Consider the following 12,452-nt stretch of genomic DNA (forward strand, 5'->3'; position numbering starts at 1 on the left):
GAGGGCTATCACTACAAACCTTAGAGATATGAAAAGGCAAAAGAGGGCTTAATGAAATGAATAAATTCATGACAGTCACAACATACCAAAGCTTACTCAAGAAAAAATATGAGTAGCTAATCTGAAGTCCTACATTAATCAATGAAATTAAGATGTAATTTAAAACCTTCCCACAAAACAAGCAAGCAAACAAAAAACCACAAAACTATTCCAGACCCAAATGGTTGCACTAGTAAATTCTGCCAAGTATTTAAGGAAGAAATAAAACCAATTCTAAACAAACTCTCACAGAAAATAGAAGCGGTGGAAACACTTCCAACTCATATTTTAAGGCCAGCAATATCCTGATCGCCAAACCAGAAAGAGACATTATAAGAAAATTACATACCAATATCCCTCATGAATACAGATTAAAAAAATCTTTAAATTTTAGCTAATCAAATCCAGTAATACATAAAAAGGATAATGCATTATGACCCAGTTGAGTTTAGCCCAAGAATTCGATATGGTTTATATTTTAAAAACAATGTAATTTTAAGAGAACAGAAATGAAATATAATATAATCATCTCAATAGATGTAGAAAAAGCAATGGATGTAGAAAATTCAACACAATTCATGATAAGAACATTTAGCAAACTAAGAATAAAAGAATTCCCTCAACGTAGTAAAGGGCATCTATAAAAATACCTACAACTAGCATCATATTTATTATAAAAGACTGAATGCTCTCCCCCAAAGAACAAGACTGGGATATGTGTTCTTACCCCTTCTATTCAACATTAGAACTAGAGATTCTGACAAGTGCAATAAGTCAATACAAAAATAAAAGACACGCAAACTGTAAAAGACGAAGTAAAATTGCTTTTATTCACAGACAACATGATCATCAATAGAGAAAATTCTAGGGAATCTGCAAATAGCTCTAAAACTAATAAGTGAGTTGTGTAAGGTTCCAAGGATACAAGGATACAAGGTCAATATACAAAAAAATCAATAGGTCAATATACAGAAATCAATTATACTCATATTTCCACATACTAACAACAAATAATTGGAAATTAAAATCAAAAAACTGAAATCATTCAAAAATATTAAATACTCAGAGATAAATTTAACAAAATGTCAATTCTCTTGCAAGTGAGTCAATGCAATCCCAATCAAAATCCTAGCTGCGCTTTTTGTAAAAATTGACAAGCTGATTCCAAAATTTGTATGGGAATACAAAGGACAGAATAGATGGTTCTGAAAAAGACGAGTAAAGTAGGAGGGCTTATACTATCTGATTTCAAAATTTACTATAAAGTTACAGTAATCAAGACAGTGTGGGACTGACATAAACACACAGACCAATAGACAAATTAGACAGTCCAGGAATATATCCGTACTTACACAGGCAATTAATTTTTGACAAAGGTGCCAAAGCAATTCAATGAGGGAAGGACAGTTTTTTCTAACAAAAGGATGCTGAAACAACTGGATATCCATATGCAAACAAACAAACAAACGAACAAACAAAAAAACTCTGAACCTCAACCCTTACTTTACACATCAGAAGAATACTTAACTCAAAATGGATTATTGACTCAAACATAAGAATTAAAACTATAAAGTTTTCAGACCCAAGTTCTATACAGGAAACTATATTTCTTTATAGGGAACTATAAAGTTTCCTAACCCAAGATAATTTTTTGTACCAGTTCTCCAATTCCCACAGGGCAATTCGAAAAGGGCCAGGCAACATCCGCATAAGCAGTAAGCTAAATTACAGGAAAGGAACCCTAAGCTAAGCTTACTGAATCTGAATCTATTATACTGAACAGTATATACAACTATCCTTTGTTCCAAAGGGAGGCGCTACATCTTCCAAGGCTGTAAGCAAACCCGGCCTTTGCTATGAAGGAAGACACTATATCTGTCTACCCTCCAAGGCTGTTCAACTTGGTACTGCCCTTCATCCTGGGGAGCCCCTTTGCCTCATCTATGTTGTACTTTTTTCATCTATCACATATCTTTCTTTTTCTTGGTTTACTCCCTTATCTTAATGGAGCACATTTTCCATAGAAGGGACATTTTGGGGACTGTGCATGTCTGAAAACGTATTTAGTTTACCCTCATACCTCAGTGATAGTTTGGCTACTGAATCCTAGTTTGGAAGCAATTTTTCTTGAGAATTTTGAAGTCATTACTCTATCGCCTTTTAGGTTTCAACATTAGGTTGAAAAGACTGAAGTCATTCAAATTCCTGATCCTTTATATATATCACCTGTTTTTCCCCTTTTCTGGAAATTTTTAAGATCTTCCCTGACATGAGTTTAAAATTTTTGATATGTGCTTTGAAAAGGGTCTTTCTGGGGGACTTTTGATGTAGAAATTAATGTCTTTCAATTTTGGGAAGTTCTCTGAATTACTTCATTGATAACTTATTACCATTTTTTCTGTTCTCTCCTTCTGAAACAACTTTTACTCAGATATTAGACTTCCTAGGCTGATCCTCTAATTTTCTTATCTTTTTTATTTTCCATTTCTTTGTCCTTCTGCTCTACGTTCTTGGAGATATTCTCAACTTTATATTCTAATCCTTCTCGAAAACTGTTTTTCCTTCTTTATTTTTTTATTGAGGTATATAACTTACATAAAGTACACAAGTCTTAAGTGTACAGCTCAATGAGTTTTTATATTGTGTACATACAAAGGTACTTCAAAAAATTTGTGGAAAAATAGAATTAAAAGATAATACCAACTTTTTTGAAGGATCCTCGTACACTGTATAAACCCCAGTAATACCTACATAAAGATACAGAACACTTCCATCTCCCCAGAAGGACCCTTCACATCCTCCCATAGTATTTCTCCTCTAGAGTAATCATTATTCTGATTTCTGTCACCATTGATGAATTTTGTCTTTTTTTTTTAATTAGCATTACTGAAATGTAATTTTCACACAATTAAATTCACTAATTTTACGTGTATAAGTTGATGAGTTTTCAAGAATGTATAAATTGCATAACCACCACCACAATCAAGATAAAGAACATTTCCATCATCCCAGAAAACTCCCTTCTGCCACTTTTGCAGTCAATCCCCAAACCTCACCATGCATTCTGACTGTTCACTTATCAGTACAGTTCTGTCTATTCTAGAATGTTACATAAATAGAATAATATAGTATTTACAATGGTGTTAGATTTGTTTCATTTAGAATAATGCTTTTGCAATTCAACCGTGTCTTTGCACATATCAGTAATTTGCTGCTTTTTATTGCTGAGTAGTATCCCGCTACATGGATATACTAAAATTTGTTTATTCACTCATCAGTTCTCCCTAAGGCACTTTGCAGAAACAAACACAGAGAAGCACAGGATATATCTTTGACACAGGTCTCACAGTATTTCCACAGAGGTTACATCTAAAATTACAAGATAACAAAGAAAACAAACATGAGAGAGAGTCAAATAGCACAATATATGGCCAAATTAATGCCACTATCTAAAGCACTTGATAATCCATTAGATATATACTATAAAATAAGAATATTTAAAAACATAGGGTAAGATATTGAAAAATGAATAAGCATATTTGAAAAATAATCAGAAAAGAATTCCTAACATTAAAATATATAGTCACTAAAATGAAAATCTCAGTGGACTGGGGAAGGAGATTAGACACAGATGAAAGGAGAATCAATAAACCAGAAGACAGAGCTATAGAAATTGTACAGAATACAGCAAATAAAAATAGAATAAGTAAATAAGGTTAAGAAATGCAGAGAGTAGAAAAGGTCCATCATATGCCTATCATAAATTCCAGACGGAGAATAGGGGAGAGAGGTAATATTCAAGCATGTAATAGCTGAGAATTTTCCAAAATTAATAGAAGACAATAATCGTCAATTTCAAAATAAATAAAAGATAAGCTCACACCTACAGACAATGTAGTAAGAATGAAGAACATTAGAGCAATAGAGAGAAATGATAGATTATCTACAAAGGAAAAATAATTGTATTAACAGCTAACTTTTCCAGAGGAACACTGGAAGCCTAGAGACAGCAGAATAATATCTTCCAAGTAAGTGGTAAAGTCGGGTGACAGTGGGAGGTTGCCAACCTAGAATTGTATACCAAACTAAACTACTCAAGTTTATGTTTTATGAAAGCAACATAAACAGACAGAAAAACCTAGGTATAAATCCAGGCACCACAAATTTTTAGTTGTGACCTCCGGCAAACCACATAATTTCTCTAGGTCTCAGTTCTTTACCTATAAAATAGGGAAAATAGTATTTATCATCACAAAGTTATTTTGACAATCAAATGTAATACACATGTTAGCAACATTCCTGGCCTATATAACAAGCACTGAATCAAAGTAAGGTGTTATTTTTACTCCATGCTCAACATTAACACAGAAGATTGAAGCAATTAATTTTTCCTCATACATAAGAAATCAACTGATACAGTTTTCACTATAAATTCCTAGAAGCTACACTATAACTTTAATTACTTTTAATCATAATCTTGAAACAGAGTTTTTTCAAAATCTCCTTTAATATAAATTAGAAGAGTTTCCAGGATTTTTAAAAGGTCAGGTTAAATCTAAAGACAGGAAATATTTTAACAACGTCTAATATATGACAATACATCTCTTACTTTGAGTTTAACATGTATTCAAAAATGAATTCAGCATCTTGCAATATTTACTGCTGATCTAATGCAGTAAAGTTGTCCTATTCAGAATGATCCAAGTAATATCTTCATGGAGAGTTCTATGCTCAGACTGAGAAGAGCTCAGTTCAAGTTCATGCTCAGACCAAGAAGAAATATTGCCTGATTTGGTCCCAGATAACTATTGTGTGTCACTCTTTCCTGACTCAAATCTAAACATAACACATAAAGCCATGGTTCCAACCTACCTCCTCAGCTATATCTTCAACCATTCCCTTCTCTCCTTTAAATCTACCATCCCATACAAAATGCACATGTGTGCACATACACAGCTTTCTCTCCCAACACACCTGAATTTTTATCTCATAGCAAGACTAAAGCATATAATTGTGAAAATTAAAAGCTAGCTTGTATCCAGAACCCAATATTGCCTGGGATGTCACTAATAATTTTTTTAATAAAATCATAATATTTATAATTCTTTTGTCTCTACAGAAATGGTTTTAAATAGGAAAAAAACCATTTTTTCGCACTAACTTTATGCGAGTAATGTCTACCTAATTCACTTATACCTACAATACATATGGGCCAAGAAAAAAAAGTTCTGCTTTAAACTATTTTCATTCTCACACATCCATATTTCTCTAATATTGTTCCTTTCCTTCTATGAGTTGTAAATTCCTAAAAGTAGATGCTCATTTTAGAAACACCGAAGCAGCCTTAACTTTAGTAATGTGAACTAAATAAACACCAGTTAGAACAGTGGTAGCAAACCAACCAATCAAGTTTGATTTTAATCATTTTGTACCACACTGAATTCTAGCAATATGTCTAGGTTTTATATATTTTCTAAAAAAATGTTTCTTCAAATCATCAAAGTCCAGTTTATTTCATGCAACGACTGCTATATAAATACAAGCAATTAAGAAAATACATAACTACAACTTCTCAAATTAATGCATCTTAAAATATGTTTTAATAGCAATAAATTAATTTGTGAGTACTCATCACCAGAATAGTTAACTTTCAAATTACAGTATCTCCCATCTCTTGATGTTGAGTAATAATCTCAAGTACTGTAGCTTGCCACAAATAATAGAGAACATAACTTAATCACAAACCCAGAGATAACAGAAGAATGTCTACAGCAATGAAGCCTTCTCACTTATTTCCTTACATGAGCTCATTCCTCAAACATTTTAGAATATAACTGCCCATAAAACATAAAAGAATCTAGATATAAGGTTCTAAGTAAAACGTTTCTCAGAAGTAATCATTACAATAATTTCTTCCCATGTACTGAATTCCACTGACATCTTTAAGACATTACAAAAGATAGAAAATGTGTATCATCTGCCACTTTCTCTCAAGATGGCAGCTTAACCATAAATTTTATCTTAAGTGCATAAATACTCTTTCAGTATGAAAATAATAGTAACAACATTTAATGAGTGCTTATTCCATATTAGGCAATAGGATAAGAACAGCTTTCCTGCCATTACCTCATTTAATCCTCACAACACTATGCAACAAAAACGGTTACTTACCCCCCATTTAACAGAGGCAGCTGTATCTTTAAAGAATTGAAACAACTTGCCCATAGAGCCTGGATGTGAACCCAGATGTGTCTAACTCAAAGTCTGCCCTCCTAGCTCATTATATGCTACTGCCTCTAATTCCTTCAAAACACATTCCTTTAAGGTTATCCAGCTAATCCAAAAATAAAAATAAAAGGCTCATTAGTAGAGATGAAATTATATATGTTGTTCCAGCTGCCTATATAATAATTAAATACTAGTTTCTTAATTTCATAGTATTTTAAATAACATAAACCTTTTAAAACCATCTGCCTGATATTACTTTTATAAAGTAGTTTTTAAAGAAGTAATTTTATTATCATATGTATCCACTTATCCAATCTACATTATTTAGTAAGCACCCACCCCATTAAGCAAATACATACACACACACATATATATATGTAAGAGACTACGTAAGGCCACATGGAGTTCACTAACATAATTCTTGACTTCAAAGAATATATAATAATGCAGAAGAAATTAGAGTATAAAATACTTACACTCATACCTGGAAGCATGCATTAAATACCACTCTCATCCATATTCTCCCATAAGTAGGTAAGAAAAATATAACAGAACCTACTGATTCCCTCTTTCTCATTCATTTTCTCTCCCTACCTCCTAATCACCAAGAAAAACAGAAGGAAAGGGAGAACATCAGAAAGAAAAGGATACTGAAGTATAAAGGCACTAATAGGGATAGAGGAAAAAATGAGAATAAAGGAACGTGGTATTAAAATACAGCAAATAAAGTTATATTATTTATCCCACAAACACAAGAAAGTGATAAAAGTTAGAAATAAAATACACTGTTCTTTTGGAGACTATCTCCTTAGAGATAAAGACTGGGTATACCATAAGTAGATATTTATTAAGCACTGACTAGACTGTAAGATCCTTTGAGAGAGGGGCCAGATCTTATTTGTGTATCATCAGAGTTAGGGGCAATGTTTGACACAGACACACACAATAATGTTTCCTGAACAAGGCACATGTGCTTGAAAAATGTCCATAAAATTATCATTCTAGAAAGTTCTAGAATACTTTGGGAAGTAAATACCACTGGTGGTCAATAACTAAGCACAAAACTCTCTACAAAACACACAAAAAATACTTAGACATGATGTAATTATAAACTATAAAAGTGTTTACTAAAAATAGCTTCACATGGGCCGGCCTGGAGGCGCACTCGGTAGAGTGTGGCGCTTGGGAGTGTGGCGGCGCTCCCACCGAGGGTTCGGATCCCATATAGAGACTGGTCTGCTCACTGGTTGAGCGCGGTGCAGGTGCAACACCGAGGGTTGCGATTCCGTTGCCAGTCGCGGTGTGGGCGCAACACCGAGGGTTGCGATCCCGTTACCGGTCACGAAAAAAGACAAAAAGGAAAAAATAAAAATAAATAAAAATAAAAATAGCTTCATACCAAAAGAATATTAAAAAGAATAAAGATTTCAAACTAAAGTTCCCTTTTAAATAGGTTGCTTAATAAGAACGTTTAACAATTACTAATGGAGGGAAGAAGGGGACTGGGCCGGCCCCGTGGCTCACTCGGGAGCGTGCGGCGCTGGTAGCGCCGAGGCCACAGGTTTGGATCCTACATAGGGATGGCCGGTGCGCTCACTGGCTGAGCATCGTGCAGACCATACTGTGCCAAGGGTTACGACCCCCTTACCGGTCAGGAAAAAAAAAAAAAAGAAGGGGACTTACAAGGTCACTTCTTTTTCCACACCCTCAAGTAGGCCCACAATTAAACCATCCTAGCAAAAGAAACACATTTAAAGACATCCAGTGGAGATTAAACCCACCATGAAAAACTATTGCATTTTTTAACTACTCTCACAATCTATGACTTGAATTTATCTGGCAAATGCCTGTATATACCTGACTTTTACTATGTACCTTAAGGTATAATTTCCCTGTGTCTACCATATGTAAGTACAGTTATCATCTGAGAGAAAAATATTTAAAATAATATTGAGCACATTAAAATACATATATATATTTTCACTTACAAAGAGATGGTCAAATATCAGTGAAATCGTAATATAAACCAGTCCAGAACTAAGAAATAGTCAGAAATTCAAAGAATTTTAGAGCTATTGGGATCTCAGATCATCCAGTAGAACTTCCTGTTCCTTTGAAGATGAAAACAAGGCAAAATCATGTTAATAAAGGCTTATAAAATAACATTTTATAATAGTATCTAAGGAAGCTTCATTTAAAAGAATAACTGACTAATCCTTTTGTAGAATCAAATAATCATTTTGCAATATAATACTACCTGACCTACCTGCTTAATATGGTGAGGTAAAGTCACAGCACTTGGCCTATTTGTCACACAGAACTGACAGTCCTGCCACATTGTTATTAGGAAGGGGGAAGACAAGAGAAATACTTTCAGTTACGGAGCAGTTAATGGTTTTCCTCCATTAAACTGTTTAATCTTCCCCAAATCACATAAAATAGATAATACTAACACCTTTTATGAGATAAGGATACAGGTTTGAAAATTTGCCTATGATCTCACAGAAAATAGGTTATAGTTCCAGAATCAGACAACGGATCTGTTTGACTCTTTCTACTACAACACATTCAGTAAATGACACTTGGGGAAATGTTCTCTATAAAAGGATATCGCTGTCAGTGTTAAGAAAATAAAATATAAAGTATTAATCCAAACAATACATAAGGGCCCTTCTAGTTTTACCATTATATTTACACAAAATAGACAATTCTTGCCTGTCTTAGCTTAGTTTCTTTTCTGCAATGGCTATTCCAAATGTCCATCCCTCTCCTTTCGTAAGTGCAATCTCTTCACTCAACAATTGACCTCTATTCGTACATGATATTAATTACTTCAAAAAAAAAAAAAAAGAATCCTTAACTTTTAAAGATACATATTGAAATAATTACAGATAAAAAAATATGATATCTGAGTAAGCTTCAAAACAATCCAGTTGGGGGGTAGGGGTTATAGATGAAACAAAATTAGTTATGTGTTCATTCTTCAGGCTAGGTGATGGTTACATGGAGGCTTATTATTCTATTTTCTCTTCTTTTGCATATGTATTATTATGAGAAAATTCAAACATTTTTTAAAGTACTATGCTCACTGATTCCTCCTCATTTTTGCAAGTTTTTGAAATAATTTCTAGCCACCAAATCCATTGGACACTTCTCAATCTTTACCTTCCCTGCCCTCTCTGAGGCACCTGACGCTCTGGACCACTCCCTGCTTTTTACTTTCCTCTCCTCTGTTGTTTTTATGCTCTCTCACAGTTCTTCTACCTCTTTAGTCTCATTTGTGGGCTCTTCTCCCACTTCTTCTCAAACGTGGCCCCTCCCCCAAACACTCCCCCTCCCCCGTTAAATGATGTTGCCTCCAGAGTGTTCCATATTCAAACCTCTTCCTTTTTTATTTCTTCACATTCCTCTTAGGTGAGCCAGTCCATCCTCTCCTAAAACTTCAACTACTTTTCTATATACAACCTCTACTTCCAGCCCTGATCCCTCTGAACTCCAGACCCAAATGCATCCCCACCTGAATATCCCTTAGGAACCTTGAACAAATACTCAAAACTGAACTAATTTATCTTTATCTTTCATCCCAAGAAAAACCTGCTCCTCATCTCAATCAATGGTTTCACTATCCTCTTAGTCATCTTAGCCAGAAACCTACAAATCATTTGCCTTAAGGTTCCAAACCTCTTTAGCTCCCAACATCCAAACCCTTAAGTCAAGTCAATTTTACCTCTGAAATAGTCCTCAAATCCATCTCCTCCTGTAACTCCAACTGTTTAGTTCAGACTCTCTTCGTTTCTCTACTTGACTTTTTTTTCCTACCCTGGCTTCCCTACCACCACTCTAATCTTTCCTCTCCTAAATCCATTCTCCACGCTGGAGATGGAGTTATCTTTCTAAAATATACACCTGATGACACTACCACTCTATCAGAAATTCTTCAATCGCCCCATGTTAAGAAAAATTCTAAGGTCTGATTATGATACCAAATACTTTAAGATCTTGCCTCTCCCACTAAACTGCAAGTATTCTGGGATCCAGTCATTCAGAACTACCTAGGGTTCCCCAAATGCAAAACACATTCTTAAATCTATCCTGTGCTCATGTTGTGCTATTTGCCTTGAATGACTTTCCTCATCCTCTCTTCAATGAAAGTTATTCAGCTTTTTTAACACAAGTCAAAAGTCACATCATGCTGAAGACCTCCCCAACCTCCTCAGACAGTCAGGATCTTTCTACTAAACGGTACAGAAAATGGTATCAGTGGTGGAGATCATGAGTTAGACCCATTGGGTTGAAATCCCAGGTTGTGTGGGATTTACCAGCTGCAACTTTACACTTTACCAGCTATGACTTTGGGCAATGTCTCTAAACTTCTTTTCCTCATCTCTAAATAACAATAACTACTTCACAGGATTGTCTGAGGATTAAACAAGGAGCTGAATGCAAAATACTCATGCAGTGCCTCAGACAGAGTAAGTATTCAATAAATGCTGTTATAGGAATATTTATTCCCACTCTGGGCTCCTATAGAACTTGTACATATCTCTATCACACTATTGTGATGATGTGACAGTTTACCCACACAGGACACAGACTACTTTCTATTCATCTCTTTATTCCCACCACCTTGCATAAATGCCTGATAAATAATAGGTTCTTCAATTTCAAATGAATAAATAAAATACTTCAAGTCACTATACTATTTAACATTAGGCCTCATTTGTTTTTTCTAATGGTCTTATTAACCCTACTTTCCATCTCCTTGTTGTGTGAAATTGCTACTTTAATATTTACAGACGTCAAGTTCATTTTAATTGAGAGAAAAAAATTTATAGTATCCCTGGTCTTATGTTTTTCATTCCTAAAAACATGCAAAAATAAACCCACCATGCTATCAATAATTTTCCAACTTACTCCATAAAATGCTAAATTTCTAGGATGGTTATCTAACTACTGAAACATTTTAAAGGGTAGCCAAGGCAGGTTTTCGAAATCTGTGTCTGTTTCCTTAACATCAGACCCTGAGTCAACTCTAAGGATTAAGGCGTATTCCAGAGCATTTTAAAAAGAAACAACTAGAAATGGCATTTTTTGTTCTGAAAACATACTCCTGAGAAATTGTGAAAAACACTGAATTAAGGAAATAATTACAACTACCCACTGCTTTAAAAAAAAAAAAAGTCTCTGCTTTAAAAGTTACTAGCTATTTAAAGCTGAACTAATCTTCAAAACAATCAAAACATGTGAAGGCAGTGTTCAGGCTGGTGAGGTATGGGGGAAGGGGCTCATTTCACAGCCTTGAACCTTAATAAATAAAATGCAAAAATGCAAAATTGTAAAAATACCAGATATCACTATATAATAACAATGATATCTTTTATGCACTTCCACACTTAACTTTTAAACATTACTGCCCTTTGAGTAATTATTAATTGATAGGCTAATATGCAAACACCTCTGAGGTAGCCTAAAATAAACATGATTAAATAACTAGAAATAAACGTATCAGGGAAAGGAGAAAAGCCTGTTAAAACACTGTTTCTCGGGTCTCGCATCAAATGTGTGACATACATACGGTTCTGCACCGAGAGGCAGCAACCTGGGAGGGTGAGAGGCGCCGAAGGCCCAAGGCCCTGCAGCTTGGGCGGCTGCTCATCCCTGAGACTATACAGGGCGGTGGCCCGGCAGGGGTGGGGCTGAGCGCTGCAGCCGGGGCGGGCCAAACGACAAGGCGGGAAGCCCGAGTCTCACCTCCGCTTCCCTTTGCCAGCGCACAGTGCCTAGTTCCGCGACCCCCCAAGAACCCCCCTCAAGGCAAAGACAGAGAGATTTTCTCTCCCCTAGTCGGCTCAAAGTTTATCGGTCTTCCCAGCGGTCAGGGCCTCCGGGCTTTGTAGTTCGCCAGTGCGAGCCACTCCGCCGAGGCCGCGCACCCGAGAAGCCGCTGAACTACAATCCCCATGGTGCCCCGCGAGCCTCGCGCTCTCGCTGCGCTCCCCCTCCCGCACGGCGGCCCGCGCCCGACGCCCCCCGCTGCGCACTGCCCTGACGTCTCCCGCGGCGGGAGATGGAGCGAAGCGGCCAACATACCTGCTCTCCCGCTCGCGCCTCGCTCCCTCGGTTTCATTACCGAGGTGCCGCGGTCGAGGGGGATGGGGGTGGGGCGCAGGCCGCCGCCGCCGCCG

This window comes from Galeopterus variegatus, unplaced genomic scaffold, assembly GCF_000696425.1.
Source record: "Galeopterus variegatus unplaced genomic scaffold, G_variegatus-3.0.2 Scaffold3871, whole genome shotgun sequence".
Lineage (NCBI taxonomy): Eukaryota > Metazoa > Chordata > Mammalia > Dermoptera > Cynocephalidae > Galeopterus > Galeopterus variegatus.